This window comes from Staurois parvus, unplaced genomic scaffold, assembly GCF_062004578.1.
Source record: "Staurois parvus isolate SC_StPar_1 unplaced genomic scaffold, SC_StPar_1.0 ptg000207l, whole genome shotgun sequence".
Taxonomy (NCBI): domain Eukaryota; kingdom Metazoa; phylum Chordata; class Amphibia; order Anura; family Ranidae; genus Staurois; species Staurois parvus.
This window is the reverse complement of record NW_028318003.1, coordinates 6375082-6400878: the sequence shown is the minus strand read 5'-3', so window position 1 is coordinate 6400878 and position 25797 is coordinate 6375082. Positions and strand designations below refer to the sequence as shown.

At 44.0% G+C, this 25797-nt stretch overlaps 1 protein-coding gene and 5 non-coding genes across 6 annotated transcripts in view; 1 reads left to right on the top strand and 5 right to left on the bottom strand.

Annotated features, from left to right (window-relative positions):
• The window catches only part of MFRP (membrane frizzled-related protein), an 88787-nt gene that overhangs the window by 35418 nt on the left and 27572 nt on the right, over positions 1-25797 (top strand). The window lies entirely within an intron of this gene.
• Positions 3685-3818, bottom strand: LOC149461241 (U12 minor spliceosomal RNA). The gene has a single exon (XR_016312929.1). It is a non-coding gene; the product is annotated as a U12 minor spliceosomal RNA (small nuclear RNA).
• Positions 7000-7147, bottom strand: LOC149461240 (U12 minor spliceosomal RNA). Its single transcript, XR_016312926.1, has one exon. It is a non-coding gene; the product is annotated as a U12 minor spliceosomal RNA (small nuclear RNA).
• On the bottom strand, positions 8948-9096 carry LOC149461239 (U12 minor spliceosomal RNA). Its single transcript, XR_016312928.1, has one exon. It is a non-coding gene; the product is annotated as a U12 minor spliceosomal RNA (small nuclear RNA).
• Positions 10261-10408, bottom strand: LOC149461238 (U12 minor spliceosomal RNA). Its single transcript, XR_016312924.1, has one exon. It is a non-coding gene; the product is annotated as a U12 minor spliceosomal RNA (small nuclear RNA).
• LOC149461237 (U12 minor spliceosomal RNA) lies at positions 14068-14215 on the bottom strand. The gene has a single exon (XR_016312927.1). It is a non-coding gene; the product is annotated as a U12 minor spliceosomal RNA (small nuclear RNA).

Sequence of the window (25797 nt, the reverse complement as noted above, 5' to 3'; positions counted from 1 at the left end):
AATTATATTGTTTATAACTTATCTGAAGCCTGCGTTTCCCTGCGTCAGTCACATACCTCTGGTCACACCCTGGAGCCCTGACAACGTTTCACACTTGGGATCCCATCCCCATGTGTTACTAAGAGCACCCCTGAGGCGACCACTGAGGGGGCACTGTTCCACGGACTTTCTACCTCCCCGGCCCCTGGCCTGACAAGGTAGGTCCGTTTAAACCAGGAGGAACTGGGCCCCTCTGGTTTTCCAGGGGGAATTACTCCCAGGCCCCAACTGCCTGTGGGCACCTCGGTTTCTGTTCCAGCCTGTACTGACCATCAGGACCCCCATCCTACCAGCAGGGGTACTATACAACCAATCATCCCCACATAGATAGGCACTGATGGCACTACACTGATCAGAGCACTGATGATCAGTTTAGATGTCCCCCTGAGAAATGCTGCTTCCTGGCTCTCTTCTCCTCACACATTTTCAACGTGTGGAGAGGACTGCCGATAACTGACATTTCCTATTTACACTGTGATCAGCAGTGACTCTTTACTTGGGCACGACCTACGGACACAGCGATCATAGATTGTGCACGATGCGTGTACCAGGGGGCATGCGGGGGGTATGGTTCTGAGAGGACATCCATAGATGCCCTCCCAGAACTAGCCTTTTGGCTATAGCGTGGTCAGGAACTGGTTAAATTACAGTTTCATAACTGACCCCAATGACTTCCTATGCAGATTGTCAGCTTTCTCTACAACAGCTTCAATACAGTGCTTTGTGTATTGAGGGACTGGCTTATCTGTGGGTGCCATTTTTTTCCCTTCTATGGTTCAAAGGCCATGCCATACTTTACAACTTAACTACCTGAGTCCCCAGTGCCATTTTAAAACAGCACTGCGAATCTGTGGATTCTGCAAGTCCCAGTGGGAGTTGAGATTGGCAAGACCAGCTGGCTGTGCCAACCAGCATCCATCCCTAAGCCCAGGACCTGGAAGTATCCTCTCCTTGGCTTCTGATGCTTGTATAGATCACTACATAGAAGTTATAGATTATTTATAAAAATGCAAATACTTTATCGGGGTACTTTCTCCCTGTACTGTGATGCAGCACATGAAGACACCACATATCAATACAGTCCAATCACAAAATAAATTGTATTCACTCAGTGGTATGATGCCTAATGGGTTACGTGGAATAAAGTATCCCTATACCACTACACAGGCGTGTGCTGCAGAAATGGATGTAAACACTGTTCATCCACATATTGGGGTGATGCTGCCATGCCAGTGTGGAGGCTCCAGCAGAACTCTTGCAGTCTGTCCAGCCTTGCCAAACAGCAGTAGAACACTACTATAGTGATCTGCTGTTGCATAGCCACATAGAGGTCTGGATGTGGTCTCCTCTGATGAAATGACAAAATGTAAAAAAAAAAAAAAAATTGTAAAAAAAAAATGTAAGGGAAAAAATAAATAAATAAATATATATATATATATATACATACACACACACACACTAAATTTTTCCCTCCAAAAATGAATCCCCTGTTCCTAACAATGATGTCTGGATTATATTTGCATTCACTGCACAGGCATCAAATACTCACATAAGTGAACGCTATGTCATTTGAATTTTTTGCAGTCGCAAATCTACAAAAAAAAAGTGCAGTCTTGTTCCAATGCAAGATAGTCAATGCAAGATAATCTTAATGTTACGATAACAAGTTATGCATAACTGCGTACATCACGATGTAGCACTGAAAGGAGAATAAAGCTCTCCTAAAGTACAACACATATGCTCACTTTGAACTTTTCCATCCTGCTGCATTACACAAAAGTCACACTAATGTGTTATTTTAATCAGCAAACTTTGATGATTATATTTTAGGATAAAAACACTGCTCAAAAAAATGAAAGGAACACTTTGAAAACACATCAGATCTCAATAGGTAAAAATATCATGCTGGATATCTATACTGATATGGACTGGGTAATGTGTTAGGAACATAAGGATGCCCCATTGTTTGATGGAAATAAAAATTATCAACCTACAGAGGACTGAATTCAAAGACACATGAAAATTAAAGTGAAAAAATTATGCAGCAGGCTAATCCATTTTGCTAAAATTTCATTGCAGCAACTCAAAATGGTACTCAGTAGTTTGTATGGCCCCCACGTGCTTGTATGCATGCCTGACAATGCCGGGGCATGCTCCTAATGAGACAACAAATGGTGTCCTGGGGTATTTCCTCTCAGATCTGAACCAGGGCATCACTGAGCTCCTGGACAGTCTGCGGTGCAACCTGGTGTCATCGGATGAACCAAAACATGATATCCCAGAAGTGTTCTATTGCATTTAGGTCAGGCGAGCGTGGGGGCCATTCAATGGTATCAATTCCTTCATCCTCTAGGAATGGCCTGCATAGTCCCGTCACATGAGGCTGGGCATTGTCATCCACCAGGAAGAATCCAGGACCCACTGCACCAGCGTAGGGTCTGACAATGGGTCCAAGGATTTCATCCCGATACCTAATGGCAGTCAGGGTGCCATTGTCTAGCCTGTAGAGGTCTGTGTGTCCCTTCATGGATATGCCTCCCCAGACCATCACTGACCCACCACTAAAACGGTCATGCTGAACAATGTTACAGGCAGCATAACATTCTCCATGGCTTCTCCACTCTTTCACATCTGTCACATGTGCTCAGGGTTAACCTGCTCTCATCTGTGAAAAGCACAGAGCGCCAATGGCGGACCTGCAAATTGTGGTGTTCAATGGCAAATGCCAACCGAGCTCTCTAGTGCCAGGCAGTGAGCACAGGGCCCACTAGAAGACATCGGGCCGCCAGTCCACCCTCATGAAGTCTGTTTCTGATTGTTTGGTCAGAGACATACACACCAGTGGCCTGCTGGAGATCATTTTGTAGGGCTCTGGCAGTGCTCATCCTGTTCCTCCTTGCACAAAGGAGCAGATACTGGTCCTGGTGATGGGTTAAGGACCTACTATGGCCCTGTCCAACTCTCCTAGAGTAACTGCCTGACTCCTGAAATCTCCTTCATGTCCTTGAGACTGTGCTGGGAGACACAGCAAACCTTCTGGCAATGATACATATTGATGTGCCATCATGGAGGAGTTCAACTGCCTATGCAACCTCTGTAGGGTCCAGGTATCGCCTCATGCTACCAGTAGTGACACTGACCCTAGACAAATGCAAAACTAGTGAAAAACAGTCAGAAAAGATGAGTAGGAAAAAAATGTCACTTATAAAACCATTCCTGTTTTGGGGGTCGTCTCATTGTTGCCCATCTAGTGCACCTGTTGTTAATTTCATTAACACCAAAGAAGCTGAAACTGATTAACAGATTTTTTTGAACAGTGTATATGGAAATGTGCAAAGTAAATTAATATTGTTTGGGGAAAAAAATTACAAAAATAATGCAATTTACATTTTTTTATTACGATTTATTCACAAAAAAGCAAGAAAATAAAAATATGTGATCACATTTGCCACCAAATAAAGTCCTGTCTGTCATTCCAAAAAACAAAGTATAATAGATTAGGGTAGACTACAAACCTAAAATATATTATGTACAGAACTGAGACATTTCCAAAATTTTTTAAAAATCTCTGGGACCCAGAAGGAGAAAACACTCTGGAGAAACCAAGTAGTTGATATCTATCCATTATTAAACTGATAAGAGGGATGGGTAGATCTCATCGCCTGAAGATACTGCAAAGTAGGCAGATATTCCAAGGGGAGACCTGTACCCATTCAAAAATTCTTCCCATACTTAGTGAAAAACCAGGTGTCTACCCAGCTTGTTTTTTAATTATTTATGGTGCTTATATAGCGTTGTCAATTTACGCAGCGCTCTACATACATATATTGTACATTCACATCAGTCCCCAACCCTTAAGGGATGTACAATCTAAGGTCCCTAACTCACATTCATACATACACATACTAGGGACAATTTAGACAGGAACCACCAGCAGGGGTGGACTGACAACTCATGGGGCCCCCGGGCAATAGGGGATCATGGGGCCCCTGTGTCCTCACCCACACCCAAAATGAAAAAGCCAATGAAAGGTACTAGGGGCATCTCATGGGGCCTCCTACTGACCTCGGGCAGTGCCCGAGTGCTCAAATGGTCAGTCCGCCCCTGCCCACCAGCATGTCTTTGGAGTGTTGCTGGAAAGCAGAGTACCCGGAGGAAACCCACACAGGCATGGAGAGAATATGCTATATTCCTTACTCATTCGTTTTAAGACTGTATTTCTCAACCTTCTTCCAGTCAGGGCGCCCTTGAAAAGTATTTTAACTCATGAGGCACCCCTGTCCAAGGTTTGGTTCACGTTACTGTGTGGTGCAGAACACATGCAAATTCACTCTCATTCCTGACACGCAAATGCTCTGCTTTTTAGGGGTACCATTAATTCTTAATGGTACCCCATAGATTGGCATTGGTGTTTTTAGTTTGCTGCAAATTTTTTAAAAAGGGCCAGGGACGACTTTCCCTGAATTTCTGCGGGTAGAGCAGCCCACTGAAATGAGTGGACTGCCATACATGCAGTCACACAGATGGGAACCGAGGGCTTGTTCACCTGTGAGGTTGGAGGGCAGTAAGACTACACAGTTGAGCTGCTTTTACCATCCCCAACTGCTCCCCCTTTAGCTTCAGAAGTACAGCTTGGGGTATACACTGCTGGAATTATACCTTTAGGTGAATAAGGTTGCACTACAACCACCCCACAACTGTGTGCATTGCATGTGGTTGTGGTGATGCTGCATTTACGGGGTTAAAATAGGTGATGGGGCGGCAACATATTGTCTCTTTACCACCTGTCAAATGTCTCTGAAAAGCAAACTGAGCAGGGATTGCTTTTCAGAGGAGCAGCAGTCCTTGCTGCTGTAACAGACAAGTCCTAAAAAAGCAGTTCTGAAAGGACAGGAATAGGGGTCAAGATTAAAAGTAACATACATACACATACAAACACATGTATACAGCCCTATAAAAAGGTACAGTAATTCCTTCACACAGCCAGGTAGTGCATTGTAGGGGGAGGCAGAGAGCACAGAAGACACTCCCTTTCCATTTGCTCCGCAGTCTGATGGCTCCCAGTGCCGATATACAGTCTGGCTGGAGATTAGGAGCTCAGGTTTAAATGACAGCCTTTCTCTATCAGGACACCACAGCATCCTGGTTGAAAAAGCCAGGTTTGAGGTATACAGGCAATTTAGTGTTGACAGACCCCTCCCCCCCCCCCCTGTGTTTCACCTCAATCCAAGTTGTGGACAGAAAAAAACCCCTGAAAATTAATAACTATCCTTACATATGTGTATCAATTATTAATTTTTTTTTTACTACAGGACATATGCAAATGACTAGCTTTAGTGAAATAAATGATGGTGTACAGTATACCATTTACATTGTTAAAGTTTTTTTTAATGTTTTGACATCAACGGTATGATGGGAGCCAAGGAGAATGGGCCAAAATGTACAAAACTAGAGCACTCAGAATTTGGTGCAGCAGTGCATGGTAGCCAATCAGCTTTTAACTTCAGCTTGTTCAATTAAGTTTTGACAATAAAATCTGATAGCTGATTGGTTTCTACATAGAGCTGCACCAGATTTTGCATGATCTAGTAAATATCCCCCTAATGTGCCCCTGCTAGCAGCTATAGCCGCAGGCAGTAATTGCACGCTAAAAATATGGCAGGCTGGTTGTACCCAAGTCAATCAATGGATCAACTTGGGTACAATCAGCCTGCTCATAGATGGATTGAATCTTGGGTGGTCCCTGCTGACCCAGCCAAGATTTGATCTGTCTACTGTATAGCCAGCACAAGGTCATTCAACATTGCAAACCTATGTAAAAGTTGATATCATGCTAATTTGTTTGCTCATCAGTTCAAATTAATCATATCTTACTATTACAGTAACAATGTATGCAAAAGTTGTTTTTTTCCCCTGTATATGTTTCAATGCAGCCCTGAAAGGGGAATGCAGCTCTCCTAAAGTAAGCACATATGTTCACTTTGAGCTTCACCATTTATGCTACAATAAAAGTTGCACTAATGCAGTGCTTCTCAAATAGTGGGGCGCCCCCCCTAGGGGGGGCGCGAGGCTCCGTCAAGGAGGGTGCGGCGCGGTGCTGCCGCCGCCCCCCCCCCCCTTCCGACAGAAGGGACACTAAGTACAGGGGTGGGCAGAGGGCTGCTGTCTCTTACCTGGCTCCCACGATGATCCATCCAGGAAGCGCTGCTCCTTCTGTCACTCCGGCCACTCCCTCACTCCTGCCGCTCGGCTCCGCCTCCTCACCGGTGATTGGCCGCCAGAACTGTAGCTCAGGAAAGGTACACAGGCGGCCAATCACGGGCGAGGAGACGGAGCTGAGCGGACCCGTGAAAATCGAGTGAGGGAAAAGCCGGTAAGTGTGCAGTGCAGAGGTGCTGCTGCAAAAATACTATTTACAGTTGCGCGAGGGGCGCGAAATGTTTTCTTCTTCCTAGGGGGGGCATGACAGAAAATAATTGAGAAGCACTGCACTAATGCAACATCATTTTAAACAGCAATCTTTTTTTGGTAAATTAATGGGTCTGTCTAAATTATTTAAATGTATTAGGAAATAAAACCACAGGAACATTTTTTTTTTCATTTGTATTTCCAATAGAATCCAAATAAATAAATTATGTGTATATATTTACTACCAAATTCAAGCCCTGTCTGCCTCCACGACAGAATAGGTATAACAAGTTAGGATAGACTACTAAACCTCAAAAATATAAAGTACACAACTCAGATGTTGCTAAAATAAGAGTTCCGGAATCCAATAGGACTTAAAAAAATAACCCATGTCCGCGAAAAACAGCCGCAATAAAAATAAAGGAGAAGATCAGCGAATAGCAGCGTGATTAGCGGCCAAATATTCGTGCAAACAAAAACTTGGCCAATAAACAACCCGTCTATAACCTACACAACTAGTTCTTTATTATCTATCATTAAACTGATTAGAAATGGGCAGATTTCATCACCTGAAGATTCTGCAAAGTAGGCAAATTCTCCAAACGGAAACCTGTACCCATTCAAAAATTGATCTCATGCATTGCAAGAAACCAGGCATCACCCCAGTTTGTTATTTTCCTTACTCATTAGTTTAAGGCATACAACTATGCCAGCATTGACAAGACCCCCCTGTGCTTCACCTCAATCCAAGTTATGGAGAAAAAAATATATGTAATGAAATACTATCTTTAATTATGTGTATCAATTATTACTCAAAACTTTTGTTCAATTTTTGCCAAAATGAATTAAAAAAAAAAAGATGTGCACAATATTTTTACTACAGAACATATGCAAATGATTAGCTGCCATGAAATACATGATAGCTCCCAGTATGTCATTTATTATTATTATTACTACGAGTTTATATAGCGCCAAAGGGTTTGCTCAGCGCTGTACAATAGGGGGGGACAATACATGGCACAGTACAACAAAGACAGACAGCGTACGAGGGGTAAGAGGGCCCTACTCTTATGAGCTTACAATCTATTATTTACATTGATAATGTTGTGACAACAGCAGGACAATAGGAACAAAGAATAGGCCAAAATGTACAACTGACACAAAGTACAAACAGGTGTATTGCTAACCAATGTACAGCTTATCTAGCTTTTATTTTTACCATGGGGAAGGGGGGGAGTGCAGTGAATGTGGGTGTTATAATATGAGGTGGTTTAGGTGCACATTGTTCTTATATACCCCCAAAATTAATAAAAACCACTGAAAAAAGTTTTTTTTTTTTTTTTTTTTTTTTTAAGGGAAGCCACTAAAAAACAAAAGTGTGCTATAGACAGGACAGCTGCTAAAAGTAATTGCTGACCCTCATTAGTCCAAATTAATTGTATCTTACTATTACAGTAACAATGTATGCAAAAGTTGTTTTTTTTCCCTGTATGTGTTTCAATGCAACACTGAAATGGGAATGCAGCTCTCCTAAAGTAAGCACATATGTTCACTTTGAGCTTCATTGTGATGGGAGTCACTTTAGGTGGGGGCCCGGGGGCCCATAGAACCCAGCTCACCTTGGAAAGGTGGGGGAGACCCCTGTCTCGGCTCCCCATAGTCCTCTTATGTGTAACTCACCCTGTGCCTGTTAGGGGTACAGGGTGATCTGTCCTAATATTGGGGTGGGGGTTGTTGATTGTTTAATGTCACGTGGTTGCATCCCATTGTTGTATTGTGTGTCTTGCTTGGGAGCAAACTATTATGGGATATATATGTGTATTAGCGTGGTGGTGGTGGGTGTCTCCAGCAGCCCTCCTACCTGATGGAACTGTCTGCTGGTGTGAAGTTTGAATACCTGTGTGTCTCTTGTTACTAAATGTAGATTGCCCCACCCTGTGTCATTATGTAGGGAGGGGGGATTGCCCCTTGAGTGTATATATCTTGTATCTGTGTTCAAATAAACTAGTCTACCTTCTGGATTACTTCAAGATTGGTGTCGTCTAGTCTTGTACGGTGAGCTGTGGTGTCTGTTGGCGGTATTTTAACGGAAGTACCCAAGCGCAGTCTGGGTCAGTTCCGTTACATTCACCAATTATGCTACAATAAAATTTGCACTAATGCAACATAATTTTTAGCAGCAGACTTTTTTTGGTAAATATACGGGTCTGTCCAAAATATGTAAATGTATTAGGAGATAAAACCACAGGAAAATTATTTTTTTTATGTGTTCCCAATAGAAACAAAATAAAAATATGTAAATATATTTACTACCAAATTAAAGCCCTGTCTGCCCCCACGAAAAAATAGGTATAGTAGGTTAGGATAGACTACTAAACCTAAAAAATATAAAGCACAGAACTCAAATGTTGCTAAAATTAAAGAGTTCCAGAATCCAACAGGACTTAATTAAAGAACCAACTAGCTCTTTGTTATCTATTATTAAACTGATTAAAGGAGGTAGGCAGATCTCATCATCTGAAGATACTGCAAAGTAGGCAAATCCTCCAAAGGAAAACCTGTACCCATTCAAAAATTGACCTCATGCTTTCCTGAGAAACCAGGCATCACCCCAGTCTGTTATTTTCCTTACTCATTAGTTTAAAGCATATCATTAGAACTTTGTTGACAAGACCCCCCTGTGCTTTACCTTAATCCACATTATGGAGAGGAAAAAATATGTACTGAAAACCTATCCTTAATGTTGTGTGTTAGTTATTACTCAAAATGTTTATTCCCTTTTTTGTTAAAAATAAATAATAATAATGAAAATTTAAAAAAGATGTGCACAATATTGTTACTACAGGACGTATGCAAATGATTAGCTGCAGTGAAATACATGTTGGCCCCCAGTATGCTGTTTACATTGTTAATGTTGTGACATCAGCAGGACAATAGAAGCAAAGTAGAATAGCCGGAAATGTATGACTAGCATAGAGTACAGGCAGGTGTATTGCTATTACTATGGGGAGGGGGTTAGGTGCACACTGCTCGTTTTTTTTTTTAACAAAAGGCAGCTCCAAGAAGAGATGGTCAGTATCAAGTGACTGATATACATTGAACAACCCAAACTTAAAACAGGCCATATGAACAAAAATAATATCCAATAAATCTTTTATAAACATTTTATTTACAGTAACACTATTCTTGAACTAACACTGCACAAAAGAAAAAGTGCATTTTGTTTAGTTGTGTTGCGTTACATTGTCAGAGGAAAAAAAAAATTATTGTTGCAAGATAATATCATGAATAGAAAGCTTTGCAAACCTCTTGCACAGTACTGTAAGTGAACAAGTCATCCAACATTGCAAACCTGTTGCAGTCGTACTGATTTGTACCCTCGTCAGCCCGACTCAATCTACTAAGAATGTTTACAAACTGTTTCCCCCCCCTGTACGTTTCGATGTAGAATGGAGAAATGACGTTCCTCTACAGTAAATGAATAGATCACTTTGAGCTTTACCATTCACATGACAGGTGATAGAATATTGAAAGGCGATATCATTTCAGTCAGCAGACTTTGAGTATGCTGTGCAGTGGGTATGCAAATGACATGCATGTATTGGGGCAAAAATATCACAGGAAAATCCAAGATTGAAAAAAATATATATTATGTATTCTCTCAAAACAAAAAGGGAATACAAATAGAAGTGTTGAAATCTCCTAGGAAATGATAGTCTTAACAATAAGAATGAGCTAGAGAACACTCATCATGTGTAGAACTACAAAGCAATACAATTATTATTCATCTATCATTGAACAGTTTAAGGGAGACGGGAAGATCTCAGCACCAGAAGGTCCTGCAAAGTAGGCAGATCCTCCACAGGGAGACCTATACCCATTCAAAAATTCTTCTCAACAATAGTGAGGAACCAGGTATCACCCCAGTTCATTATTTTCCTTACTCATTAGTTTAAGGCATATAGTTAGAACAGTGTTGACAAGACCCCCCTGTGCTTTACCTTAATCCACATTATAGAGAGGAAAAAAAATCTGTAATGAAAAACAATCCCTAGTAACTGTATGTGTGTCAATTATTACTCAAAATGTTTATTCCCTTTTTTGTTAAAAAAATAAATAATAATAATAAATAATAATTTTAAAAAGATGTGCACAATATTGTTACTACAGGACGTATGCAAATGATTAGCTGCAGTGAAATACATGTTGGCCCCCAGTATGTCATTTACATTGTTAATGTTGTGACAACAGCAGAACAATAGAAGCAAAGTAGAGAGAAATGATTAACATAAAGTACAGGCAGGTGTATTGCTATTACTATGGGGAGGGGGTTAGGTGCACACTGCTCTTGTATTTTTCCCTAAATGGTACAGCAGCCTGCAGCTAACAAAAGGCAGCTCCAAGAAGAGGTGGTCAGTATCAAGTGACTGATATACATTGAACACCCCAAACTTAAAACAGGCCATATGAACAAAAATAATATCCAATAAACCTTTTATAAACATTTTATTTGCAGCAACACTATTTATTATTGAACTGGCACTGCACAGAAGAAAAAGTGCATTTTGTTTAGTAGTGTTGTGTTACATTGTCAGAAGAAAAAAAAAGAAAAAATTATTGTTGCAAGATAATATCACGAATAGAAAGCCTTGTTCGTCCTTAACCGTTTCAATACCGTGCAATTTTACACCTTCCTGCCCAGGCCAGTTTTCAGGTTTCAGCGCTCTCACACTTTGAATGACAATTGCGCGGTCATACAACACTGTAGCCAAACTAAAATTTTATCATTTTCTTCACACAACTAGAGCTTTCTTTTGGTGGTATTTAATCACCGCTGGGGTTTTTATTTTTTGCTAAATAAACAAAAATAGACCAAAAATTTTGAAAAAACACATTTTTCTTTGTTTCTGTTATAAAAGTTTACAAATAAATAATTGTTCTTCATAAATTTAGGCCGAGATGTATTCTGCTACATGTCTTTGGTGAAAATAACCCAAATTAGGATGTATTTTTTAGTTTGTAGGAAAGTTATAGAGTTCACAAACTATGGTATAGATCTGAATATTGATCAATCCTGAAGTACTGACAGCCAATCTAATTTCTTGAGGTCCAAGAATGTCAGAATAGTACAGATATCCCACAAATGACCCCTTTTTGCAGAGTAGACAGTCCGAGGTACTTCATAAGAGGCATGGTGAGTTTTTTGAAGTTGTATTTTTATGTCATAATTTTTCGGAAAATGAAAAAATTAAAAAAATTATTTTCACTTTTTTTTTTTTACATACTGTCACCAGTGCAGTACAGCGTCATCATATAACTGGCATGGCGGTTAACAGGGACACTGACTGGCGACAGTATGAAAAAAAAATATATATATATATATTTTTTTATTATATTTAATTTTTTATTACATTTTTTTTTTATTTTTTTTAAGATTTTTTTTCATATTTTGCTATGACCAAAGTAGTACAATGTTACCATAGTAACACTGTACTACTTTGGGAAAGTGATCAGTATTTTTTTTTTTTTTCTTTACACAATTTGCTTATAGCAAAGAATTACTTTGCTATAAGCAAGCATTTACCTGAATGAAATCAATTCATTCAGCTTTTGGTTTTTTTTTTTTTTGTGCTTAGCTGTGATTTGGTCACAGCTAAGCACATGACATGTGCATGTGATTAGCTGTGACCATTCACAGCTAGGCACTAGTATACAATGGATGGCATCATGAATGAAGCCATCCATTGTATACAACTGTCATGTGACCTGCTGTGATTGGTCACAGCAGGTCACATGGTACCAGCAACGGGAGCCGGTACTCGGACCTGTCATCGGCCGTGTCCGAGGTGCACTGCCCGTGACAGATCCCGCTGCTGCGCCGCTCTGCATTACCGCAAACGGCGCATGTGCGGGAGCACGCCAAATGGCGTGCACCCGAAATGAAGAGGCACATCTGAAGCCGCCAAACGGCCATTGGCCGGGCGGCTAATGGTTAAAAAACAAACAAAAAAACAAACAATATGTATTGCCTTGTATCTAGTATTACTATTACCTTGTTATCTTTAGTAATTAGAAAGTTATTCCCAAATAAACAAAGAATACTGTAAGCAGTTAAAGTGGAGTTCCAGCCTTTTTTTTACTCCATTGAACGACAATGGTCTCCCTCTTCACAGTCCCTTTTGGCAATATATATGTAGATTTATTTTTCCTAAATACCTTTTATTGGTAATTTCTGCCTCCACTTCCGGTCCCAGATGCCTAGGCGATGACATCATCAGGCATTCCCTAGGGCTTCTGTGACATCAGAATCATCTATCCCAGTGTCCTAGGGAATGCCTGATACCAAAATCTCGCTTTATTATGAGTCCGGAAGTGATGCAATCGTGGGGATTTCCTCACACTGCACAGGTGCAAGAGCACTCCATCCTCACACTGCACAAGTGCGAGATCGCTCCTTCTTCACACTGTGCAGGTGCAAGATCGATCCTTCCTCACACTGCACAGGCTCAAGATTGGTCCTTCCTCACACTGCACAGGCACAAGATTGGTCCTTCCTCACACTGCACAGGTACAAGATTGCTCCTTCCTCACACTGCACAGGCTCAAGATTGGTCCTTCCTCACACTGCACAGGCTCAAGATTGGTCCTTCCTCACACTGCACAGGCTCAAGATTGGTCCTTCCTCACACTGCACAGGCGCAAGATCGCTCCTTCTTCACACTGCGCAGGCGCAAGATCGCTCCTTCTTCACACTGCGCAGGCGCAAGATCGCTCCTTCCTCACACTGCGCAGGTGCAAAATCGCTCCTTCTTCACACTGCGCAGGCGCAAGATCGCTCCTTCTTCACACTGCGCAGGCGCAAGATCGTTCCTTCTTCACACTGCCCAGGCGCAAGATCGCTCCTTCTTCACACTGCCCAGGTGCAAGATCGCTCCTTCCTCACACTGCGCAGGAGAGAGATCGCTCCTTCCTCACACTGCGCAGGAGAGAGATCGCTCCTTCCTCACACTGCGCAGGAGAGAGATCCCTCCTTCCTCACACTGCGCAGGAGAGAGATCGCTCCTTCCTCACACTGTGCAGGAGCAAAAACGGGAAGTGCATGCTGGGTAGCCAGCTGCACAATTTCCCGGAAGAATGTCAGAGCGGGCTTCAGGTGCCCACACTTAAGATGACAGCGTTCACAATATGAGGGTGTAGTAAGTAAACGTATTTTTTATATGGAAAGCAAAGGATTACAAGTACAGGTGATCTCAACTTGCATTGTCTAAGCTGCCACTCTCACGTGGGTAAATTTAGAAAAAGAAAATAATTAAACGGCTGGAAGTCCGCTTTCCATACACTTTACGCATGCTGCAACCTCTGGTTTGGAGTCTTGCTATATAACAAAAGTAAATGAACAGAAGAGAAATCCAAATCAAATCAATATTTGGTGTGCCCACCCTTTGATCAATTCTTCTAGGGACACTTCAGAGAAGGCAGGTAGGTTGTTCCAACATCTTGGAGAACAGATCTGTGGCTGTAGGCTGTCCCAAATCCTTCTGTCTCTTCATGTAATCCCAGACAGACTCCATGATGCTGAGACCAATTATTATTCATCTATCATTAGACAGTTAAAGGGGGCGGGAAGATCTCAGCACCAAAAGGTCCTGCAAAGTAGGCGGAACCTCCACGGGGAGACCTATGCCCGTTCAAAAATTCTTCTCATCAATAGTGAGGAACCAGGTATCACCCCAGTTCGTTATTTTCCTTACTCATTAGTTTAAGGCATACCCGGTGACCGCTGAACACAAGAACCCGCCCGAGCTTCTCTCTCACCCAAGTCATGGAGAGGAAAAAAATAATCGCAAAGAAAGTTATTCATTATCTGTAATAATCACTAATCAAACGTCTTTTTTTCTTCCTGTTTTTACTACGAGTGTAAATATAAATAACCCTTGTTACCACAGAATGATTCATTAGGGTGAACACATCAAAGTCTCCAGTTCCCAGCATTCTCCTCATTTGAATACGTCGTGTCGTCAGTAGTTACGTAATAGGACGCTGTGCTAGGGGCGTGCTTTTTTTGGTCGGCCGGCCGTTTGGATGGCAGGCGTGTCGGTGGAAGAGGGAGGGGATTGTTTCGGGGTGTGGAGTGCGGCCGGGTGCCTCCTCATTTGTTCTCTGACCCTCCCAGGGTACAGCGACGTCTGTCATGTATTGCAGCGTCTTCCTGTAACAACAGTGACCGTCCAATGTAAACAACAGAGCCCTGCTCATGTGTGCCATGATGGCGTTTCGTCATCCAGCATGCTGCTCTCTATCGGTGCCCTGTGTGGAATCCCTGTACGGAGCCGGCGTTGTGTATACGGTCCGCTCCGTACGCTCTATAGACCAATCATCACTGACTCCTCAGGCGACGTCATCATTAAAGGAACACTCCACCCTGTGCTCACTGTTCATGAATAGCTCCACATGAATAAAATGGAACAATTGTGGATTTATTAAATGTTTGAACGTGAACTGATATTAAAGGCAGATTTTTTTTTAAAACAAATATTCTACTTCCCTGTCCTGTGTAATAGTTTTGAACAGTGCAGCCCTGATCATCTTCTCAAGTCCCCTGCTGGTGCTCCTGGCCCCTTCCCCCTGCTCAGTGACCCCCATAGCCAAACACTTGATATGGGGACTACAGAGTCACGCTCTATGTGTTCATTCACAGGCAGAGTATTGCTGGGCCCTACCCCTGCTCCCTCCTTATTGGCTCACTAGCCATGATTGACAGTAGCAGGAACCAATAACAAAGGCGAGAGCCGAGCACACTGCTGGATCGAGATGGGGCTCAGGTAAGTTTGGGGGGGGGGGGAGCTGCACACAGAAGTTTTTTTTCCTTCTTGCATAGAATGCGTGAAGGTAAAATCTTGAATCTTTAGGCATCGTTCACACCATTGACGGAAACTGACACTCACATTTCACCTGCAGAGACATCAGTTTCATGTGCGCCTCAATGAGTTTTATACACAGAAACCTGCATGCGATACTAGTGTAGTGTGAACAGGGCACATGGAGAACAATTGATTTTGCTGTGTCTGCAGAAAAACAGAGGTTTCTGTACCATGGTGTGAACGAGCCCTTCCAACCACTTTAACCACTCGCCTACCGGGCAATTTTCGGCTTCATTTTTGCACGGTCATGCAGCACTGCACCCATATGAAATTTTATCATTTTTCTCATATAAATAGAGATTTCTTTTGGTGGCATTTAATCACCACTGGGGGGTTTTATTTTTGCGCTATAAAAAAAAAGTTTTTCTATGTTTCTATTATAAAATTTTGCAAACAGGTAATTTTTCTCCTTCACTGATGTGCGTTGATGAGGTGGCACTGATAGGCAGCACTGATGGGCACTGATAGGCAGCACTAATAAGGTGAAACAGATAGGCAGCACTGATGAGCACTGATGAAGTGGCACGGATAGGCAGCACTGATGAGGTGGCACTGATAAGCAGCACTGATGGGCACTGATAGGCAGCACTGATGAGGTGGCAGGGATAGGCAGCACTGATGAGGTGGCACTGATAAGCAGCACTGATGAGGTGGCAGGGATAGGCAGCACTGATGAGGTGGCACTGATAAGCAGCACTGATGGGCATTGATAGGCAGCACTGATGAGGTGGAAGAGATAGGCAGCACTGATAAGGTGACAGGGATAGGCAGCACTGATGAGGTGACAGTGATAGGCAGCACTGATAAGGTGGCAGGGATAGGCAGCACTGATGGGTACTGATAGGCGGCATGGATAGGCGGCACTAATCAGCACTGATAGGAAGCACTGATAGGCAGCACTGATGGGCACCAATAGGCTGCACTGATGAGGCGGCATTGGTAGGCATTGATGAGGAGGTACTGATGATGCTGCACTGATATGCAGCAATGATGGTCACTGATAGGCGGCATTGATGGGCAACACTGACTGGCAGCGCTGAGCGGCGACACTGACGGGTGGCACTACTGGGGGGCATTGATGGGCACTGGTGGGTGGAACTGCTGCATACTGGTGGGTGGCCATGCTGGGCGGCACTGCAGGGCCCTGATGATCAGTCCCGATCTGCTCTGTGACAGCTGCCAGTTATTGGAAGTACTTTCCTCATGCTGTGACAGTGTGAGGAAAGTGCTGCCAATAACCGGCAACTGTATTTACTCAGTTATATGCTCTGTCATTGGACACAGCTGATCACGTGGTAAAAGGCCGATGTGATTGGTCTTTTACACATCACTTGATCAGCTATATCCATAGTGCACAGCGATCACGGAGATCTGGAGTGCACGGGAGGGTGCATTCTGGGAGGACGTCATATGCCGCCCTCCTAGGACAGGGTAACCACGATGTAGCCATCATTTGGCTATAGCATGGTTAGCAAGTGGTTAACCGGTTCCCGCCCGGCCTATGGCCGAATGGCAGCCGGCAAAAACCCTTGTCGCTCTGGGTGGACACCATATTTCGGGCATGCGCAATTTGCATGCCAGCAGAGCCGCACAGCAGCGTGATCTCTCACCGGCCGTGTACCTCGGACACGGCCGGTGACAGATCTGTGTACCGACCCCCTTGCCAGTACCATGTGACCTACTGTGACCAATCACAGCAGGTCACATGACAGTTGTATACAATGGATGGCTTCTTTTCATGCCATCCATTGTATACTAGTATGGCTAGCTGTGAATGGTCACAGCGATCACATGCACAAGCTGGGCCAATCACAGCCCAGCTGTGTCATGTGATTAGCTGTGGCCAACTCACAGTTAAGAAAAAAAAAAAATCCTAAATGAATCAAAGTCATTCAGGTAAATGCTCGCTTATAGCAAAGTAAATATTTGCTATAAGCAAATTGTGTAAAAAAAAAAACTATATATATATATATATCACTTCCCCAAAGTAGTACAATGTTACTATGGTAACGTTATACTACTTTGGTCATAGTGAAATATGAAAAAAATCTGAAAAAAGAAAAAAGTTATACAAAATAATAAAACATTTATAAAAAATTAAAAACAAATTATCAATTTTTTTTTTCGTACTGTCGCCAGTCAGTGTCCCTGATCACCACCATGCCAGTTATATGATGACGCTGTACTGCACTGGTGACAGTATGTAAAAAAAAATAGTGAAAATCATTTTTTTTTTATTCATTTCCGAAAAATTATGACAAAAAAATTACAACTTCAAAAAACTCGCCATGCCTCTTATGAAGTACGTCGGACTGTCTACTTTACAAAAAGGGGTCATTTGGGGGATATCTGTACTATTCTGACATTCTTGGACCTCAAGAAATTAGATTGGCTGTCAGTACTTCAGGATTGATCAATATTCAGATCTATACCATAGTTTGTGAACTCTATAACTTTCCTACAAACTAAAAAATACATCCTAATTTGGGTTATTTTCACCAAAGACATGTAGCAGAATACATCTCGGCCTAAATTTATGAAGAACATTTATTTGCAAACTTTTATAACAGAAACAAAGAAAAACGTTTTTTGTTAATGTAGCAACCCCAGTGGTGATTAAATACCACCAAAAGAAAGCTCTAGTTGTGTGAAGAAAATTATAACATTTTAGTTTGGGTACAATGTTGTATGACCGTGCAACTGTCATTCAAAGTGTGAGAGCGCTGAAACCTGACAATTGACCTGGGCAGGAAGGGGGTAAAATTGCCCGGTATGGAAGCGGTTAAAGTGATACAAAAGTTTTGTTTTTAAATTTAAAGATGTTACACTCACCTGCTCTGTGCAATGATATTACACAGCACTGTCCTCCTTCATCTGGGTGTTAAGCGGACATCCATGCACATGCACTCCCAAGCTGGGCTGTGTGCAGGACTATGATGTCACCAGGGACCTATAGTTCCACTGGCCTCAGTGTATCCAGTGAGTACAGGAAGAGAGGGGAGCAGTGCTGCAGCTGGGACAGCGCTGGAACGGTCAGAGGAGTCAGGTAAGTTTTATGGATGAGGTGGGATGCATTTAATGGAGGGATTGCATCAAACGGTATTGAACCCGAAAACAAAAATGTAATATACTGCAGCTTACCAGTGCTTAGATGTGGTGGTTGTATTAGTTTTCTTTTATTAGACTATTTCTCCCCTCAGTTTTCACCTGGTGATCTGACCAGTTTCACACCTCGTGTATTAGAGTGCCCCACTCTTGATGAATGCGCACAGGAGGCACCTTTGGACAGCAGCTTGGGGGAGAGGAGTGTTGGACTGACTACAGAGGCATAACTAGAACCTTCAGGGCCCCTCTGAGCCCAGGGCCCTTTACTCCAATCTCGGTCCCTTTATTACGGTCCTGTAGCAGAACCATTTCACATGTTCTGCAGCAGGCTCCCTTCCTGCTGCTTGGGCAGGGTTGCCTCCTTTTCTTCAAGCCAAACCCGAACACTTTCGTGGAGCATGACACATTTCTTGTAGTATACACTATACATATACTTTGTGAATAAATAGCATTTCTAATCATATGGATTTGATCACAAGAGTCCCCCCTTACAGTAAAGTCCACAGAGTTCCCCTTTTACATCTGGATCTGCAGAGTTCCCCTTTACATCTGAATACGCAGAGTTTCCCCTTCAAATCTGAATCTGCAGAGTTTCCCCTTACATCAAAGTCCAAAGAGTTCCCCCTTTACATCTGGATCCACAGAGTTTCCCCTTCACATCTGAATCTGCAGCATTTCCCTTACATCTGAACTCGAAGAGTTTCCTTACACTGTAAGGGGCGACTCAGTAGACTCTGATGTAAGGGAGAGTTTTGAGGACTCTATTTTAAAGGGAAACACTGAGAATTCTGATGTAAGAAGGAATTCTGCAGACTCTGCTGTAAGGGGAACTCTGATGTACGGGGGTTTCTGGTAACCAGAGCCCCCACTTACATCAATGTTTCCTGAATTCCCCTTTAATCAGGGTTCCTACAGCACCCCTTACATCATAGTCAGAGGAGCCTCCCTACATCAGAGTCTGCAAAGCCCCCCACCATCAGAGTCTGCAAAGCCCCCCACCATCAGAGTCTGCTGAGCCCCCCACCATCATAGTCCGCTGAGCCCTCCACCATCAGAGTCTGCAGAGACCCCTACCATCAGAGTCCAAAGAGACCCCCACCATCAGAGTCTGCAGAGCCCCCTACATCAGAGTCTACAGAGCCCCACCCACCATCACAGTCCTTACAGCTCACCTACATCAGAGTCTGCAGAGCCCCCCACCATCAGAGTCCACAGAGACCCCTTCATCAGAGTCCATGGAGCCCCCTACATAAGAGTCTGCAGAGCCACCCCTACATTAGAGTCCACAAAGTCCCCCCCACCATCAGAGTCCATAGAGCCCCCCTACATCAGAGTTTATGGAGCCCCCTACATAAGAGTCTGCAGAGCCCCCCCCCACCATCAGAGTCTGCTGAGCCCCCCACCATCAGAGTCTGCAGAGCCGCCCACCATCAGAGTCCACAGAGCCCCCCTACATCAGAGTTTATGGAGCCCCCTACATAAGAGTCTGCAGAGCCCCCCCCCCACCATCAGAGTCCGCTGAGCCCCCCACCATCAGAGTCTGCAGAGCCTCTCTACATCAGAATCCACAAAGCCCCCCCACCATTAGAGTCTGCAGAACCCCCTACCATCAGAGTTCGCAGAGCTCCCAGCATCAGAGTCTGCAGAGCACCCCCCACCATCAGAGTCTGAAGAGCCACTCACCATCAGAGTCCGAAGAGCCCCCCACCATCAGTGTCCGCAGAGCCCCCCTACATTAGAGTCCGTAGCGCCTCCCTACAACAGAGTCTGCAGAGCCCCCCACCATTATAGTTTGAAGAGCCCCCCCACCATCAGAGTCCACAGGGCCCCCCTACATGAGTGACCGAAGAGCCAACCACCATCAGAGTCTGCAGAGCCCCCCTACATCAGAGTCCACAGAGCCCCCCCACCATCAGAGTCCGCAGAGCCCACCTACATCAGAGTCCGAAGAGCTCCCGACCATCAGAGTCTGCAGATTCCTCCTACATCAGAGTCTGCAAAGCCCCCCCACCATCAGAGTCTGCAGAGCCCCTCACCATCAGAGCCCCCTATATAGAGGGAGATAGCAGAGAAAGAGGGAGGAACAGACGATCGCTGACATCGCTAAAGAGTCTAGAGAACTACCCTGTCACCCGGTGACCTGGAGTGCTTCAGCCAGGAATGAACTCTGCAGGAGGAACCGCAGAACTGCTGGGGAACCCCCATTTACAGTGAAACCACCAGCTACTTGGATATGCCACAGATTGGGTGAGAGAGTCCCAATCTCCAGCCAATTAGGTTGTGACTGACATTCTCTATACAATTACTGACATTGTTCACCAGTTATACAAGTTGCAGCCTAGTTCACCCGTCCTATTAGCAGACACATCTCCAGCATAATCCAGTCATCACAGCCTGCTGCTGCCTCACTGTTTCCTCTACAATTGGCTTACATCCAAACAGGGACACTTGTCATTGTTGCCATTTGCTACTGCAGAGGAATTAACCCATTGTTACCATTAACCTCTGCTCACCCCTTAACCACTTGCCTACCGGTCACTTATACCCCCATCCTGCCCAGGCCAATTTTCATTTTTAAGTGCTGTCGCACTTTGAATGACAATTGTGCAGTCGTGCAACACTGTACCCAAATTACATTTTTATATTTTCACACAAATAGAGCTTTCTTTTGGTGGTATTTAATTGCCATGTAGTGTTTTATATTTTGCGCTATAAACAAAAAAAGCAAACAATTCGAAAAAAAAGGTTTTCTTTGTTACTATTATAAAATTTTGCAAGCAGGAAATATTTCTCCTTCACTGATGTGCATTGATGAGGCTGCACTGATAGACAGCACTGATGGGTACTGAGAGGAGGCACTGATAGCCGGCACTGATGAGCTGGCACTGATTATGCTGCACTGATGGACACTGATAGGTGGCACTGCTGGGCACTGATGGTCAGCACTGATGGGTAGCACTGCTGGGCACAGATGGGTGGCACTGATGGGCACAGGTGAGTGGCACTAATGGGTACAGGTGGGGTGCAAGCAGGATCTCAGTCAGTTCTGGACGTTGTGCTAATCAGTTAACCCTGTATAGATTCAACCTATACGGGGTTAACTGATCTTGCAACCCATAGTGATCCGTGGGATTAGCTTCAGTGGTTTGCAGCATGTAAGGGGTTAACTGTGGCAGCTCTGCTCTAAAGTCGGAGATCGGTTTCTTCGGCCTGAAACCGGCACATGAGCAGTTGCTTCAGGGGATACATATCATCACGGGTTGGGATACTCATTTTACTGCTACACTGGCACCGCTCCATCCTCTCTAGAGGGGTGACACTACGTGTTACCGCACCGGGTGACACCAACCCTAGGGACGCCTCTGGCTCCATGCACTCAGTCCCCTGGGCGATGCCACAAAAATGTAAAGAACCGTGCTGATACTTCTTTAAGATGCTTGAAGCAATTTTATACAGTATCATTTGTGAATCAACTGCTTATGGAAACTGTTTATATAATTTCTCCCATTGTTGGCTTCTATTATTAAAGAACACTAGGAATTGCAGCAGTTTTTAAACTTTTTCAAATTTTTCTGCTGGCTTATTATGGGTTAAAGTGTTAGGTTAACCTTTATAGAAAAAAAATGCAAAGGTGAACTAACATCAAACACCCTCCATACCTCCCCTGGTCCCGCTGTACTTACCTCTGGGGCTGCCGAGTTGTCACACTGACAGTGCTGACCAGTACATGAGAGAACAGCAGGGATTTCAAAGAGCGTTGGAGCAGCTGCAGGAGTGCAGACAGCTCGGCAACCCTGGATGTAAGTACATTGGGGACTGGGGGAGGGTATAAGTGTCTGGTGTTAGTTCACCTTTACATTTTTTTCTGTGAAGGTAAACTAAACCTTTAAGCCTAATGAGGTGTATACCACCTTGTGGCCTTATCTCTGTTATCTACTATTAAATTTTCATTGAGCCACGGGAGTACAGCTATCACTATTGTCCCCGTGCTCCAACACTGGACCTTTGGGTCTCTGATACAGAAGCTGCAGAGTTGTTTGTAGCTGCTCTGCCCACCCCTTCTCTTCTGTTGCACAATCATAGAAGGCTTTGTATTCTGCAAACTTGTTCACAAAAAAAAAAATAAAGCCTGGTGCACACAATCAAAAAATCGTACGAAAACTACTGCGTTTGAGCGATTGTACAATAATCATTAGTACAGTTTTCATCCAAAAATTCTTCTCATATAATACCAGATCGTACGATTTTCATTTAATCAGTACAGTTTTTGTCCGAAAATACAATACAAATATGATACAAAACATGACATCACTTCCGAATTTTTATTCTGTCGTACAAGAATTTGTGTAACTATAGTAACCTCTTCATTTTCAATATGAGACTAGCATGCAAAAAAAAAAAAAAATAGACGATCTTTAGTCTGATATTCTCATCATGTGTATGGGGCTTAAAGCAGAGCTCCACCTAAAAGGGGAAGATCCACTTTAAGGCTTTGTCCCCTGCTCCCCATTAAGGATTGGAACCCTTGGGAAGCAGGTACACGTGACAGGGCCGAGGGGACTCCGGGACCATTCACAATGCGCAGTGGGCACCTGGTTGTGAAGCCGCAATCTGTCACAGCCAGGTGCCCATACTTAAGATGCTGGCGCTGGAGACATAGGATTGCTGCAGTGAGGACACCATTGGATCCCATGACAGGTAAGTGGCTATTTTTTAAAAGTCAGCAGCTACAGTTTTTAGTTTTTCACCAGAGACTGGAGCTCCACTTTAGGTATTCTGTAAATGGACAGCAGAGGGGATGGGTGGGCAGTGCAGCTGCTGTGTAGCAGAGTACATCTCTCCTGTCAGAGGCCTGGGGAGAACTGTGCAGCTCTGAACAAAGTTGAATAATGCCATTGCTATAGTAGGATAGTACCTCCCGGAGCCCAACTGAAAAACTCTCAGAGATGGCACCTCTTGTCCTGCCTTGTTTCTAAGACACTCCTAGTTGATTCAGCCCCCTTTGCATGCACTCTGTTCCTTGTCCTGTGATGGTGGGGAGGAGTATGAATAGCTGGGAGTGTCTTAGCAACATCCTAGCAACAAACTTGGACAGGAAAATGCAATCTCTGGGAGTTTTTTGCCAGGTTTCAGAAGGTACATAAATAGCCTACACCTATAATAATAAGGGCAGCTTGCATATCTGGAAAGGCACCATCAATGCTGAAAGTTATATCCAGGTTTGAGAGCAGCATATACTCCCATCCAGGTGACATATTTTTTCGTGGAAGGCCTTGGATATTTCAGCCGGACTATGCTAAACCGCATACTGCATCTACAACAACCGCATGGCTTCATAGTAGAAAAGTCCGGGTGCTTAACTAGCCTTCCTACAGTCCAGACCTTTCACTAATTGAAACTATTTGGCAAAAAATATGAAAAAGAAGACCGAAGACTGTTGAGCAGGTACCATCCTATATCAGGCAAGAATGGGACAACATTCCCCTCCAAAAACTCCAGGAACAGGTCTCCTCGGTTCCCAGACATTTACAGAGTGTTGTTACCAGAAGAGAGGATGCTACACCATGGTGGACATGGCCCTGTCCCAACATTTTCAGATGTGTTGCTGCCATGAACCTCAAAATTACCTTTTTTATCTTAAAGTGGTACATTTGATATGTTTTCAGTTTTCTGTGGTGAATGAAATATGGGTTTATGAGATTTAAAATTCATTTCATTCTGTTTTTATATAGATATTACACAGCGTCCCCACTGACTTTGAATTGGGGTTGTACTAGGTAGCACGTCTCCAGTGATCTCCATTTCCATCCAAGTCTCGTACCAAGTGGCTGCTCAGCTGGAATGAACACAGGAGTTCGCTGACTTGGCATGGGCGCCATTCAGAGATCACTTTGCATTGTTTCCAATGAATATGAAGCAATCTTTGATTGGACAAGGAGGAGAAGCTAGGCTGTTATATCACAGTCTCCAACTCATCCAATCAAAGAGTGCTTTTATTGACGATATGGAATGTGTTCTCTGACTGGTTTTGATTGAAAAGATACTTTTATTACAGAAGTATAAAAAACAACATGATACTTGTAATCGGGGTACATCTCACCCTATACTGCGACGCAGCGCACCACATTGCAATACAGTTCCAAGCATACGATAAATACATTCAGAAATAAATACATTCGCTCAGCGGTATGATGCCTGACGTGATGTGCGTGGAGGATGAATCCCCCTGACCAACACGTCATGCATAACGCCGCTTACCCCGAAACCATAGCATCCTAATACACAGTACATTTCCTAATATCACTAAGTCATGCAAAAACGAAAACCGAATGTTACAATCTACAATAGGCATCGGGTGTGGGGGGGGGAAGGGGAAAAAAAAAGGGGGAAAACACAGGCCCGAAGCTTTATTGAAGGGACAGAGACACGCAAGGGGGAGTAGGGGGAAGGGGAGATCTTCAGACGTCCTCTTCCTCCTTAAAGTCCATCAAGGTATAGTCTCTGAGCAGACTGAGAATCAGTCTGCGGCAGTCCTCAATGGACCTCCTCTCCCGCTGGTGGATGAGGCGCTTCCTGGCGCACCATAAAGCGTCCTTAAAACAACACAGCACCCGCCAGGCGCCGTCAATGTCCTCCAGAGAAAAAGTTCCACAGAATAGTCCATTCAACACCCCAAAGTGAGTGATGGCTGTCTGTGGTACAAAGTCCTTGAGTTCAGGTTCCAGGGCCCCCAACAGGGCCTGAGCAAAAGAGCACTCCCAGAAAACGTGGTGAGACGTTTCCTCATGGATGATGCAGAAGGGGCAGTGTCTGTATCTGCTCAGGTTCCTGGCATGCATAAATGTCCTGAGAGGCAACCCCCCTTGGATTGCCATCCATGCCAGGTCTTTGTGCCTGTTGGTGAGAATGTTGGAAGAAACATTCCTCCAGACCACCTTGCAGGTGTCTGAAGGCAGGCCTGGAACCGACTCCAAAATGTCGCTTGCTCTGATGAGCTTGTAAATGGTCTTTGGTTTCCACAAGTCAGGCTTGACTCCCTGCAGCCCCTGCTCCCTGATGAACTTGAAGGTATCCAAGTAGTACCAAGGAGTGTCCCAGTTGGGGATGGAACTGTCCCAAGTGTCCCACCCGAGGGACCTCCAGAGAGGCAACAGGAAGAAGCGTGACATTGCGTTCCCGCCAGAGTCCATAATCCTTTTGGGCAAAGTTCTGCGGATGCAGTTGCAAGCAAAGAACACCCTCAGTTGGGTGGCGATGTCGGGCACGCCCTTACCGCCCTTGATGGGTTCCTTGAACATGACTGCCCGCTTCACTCTGTCCATCT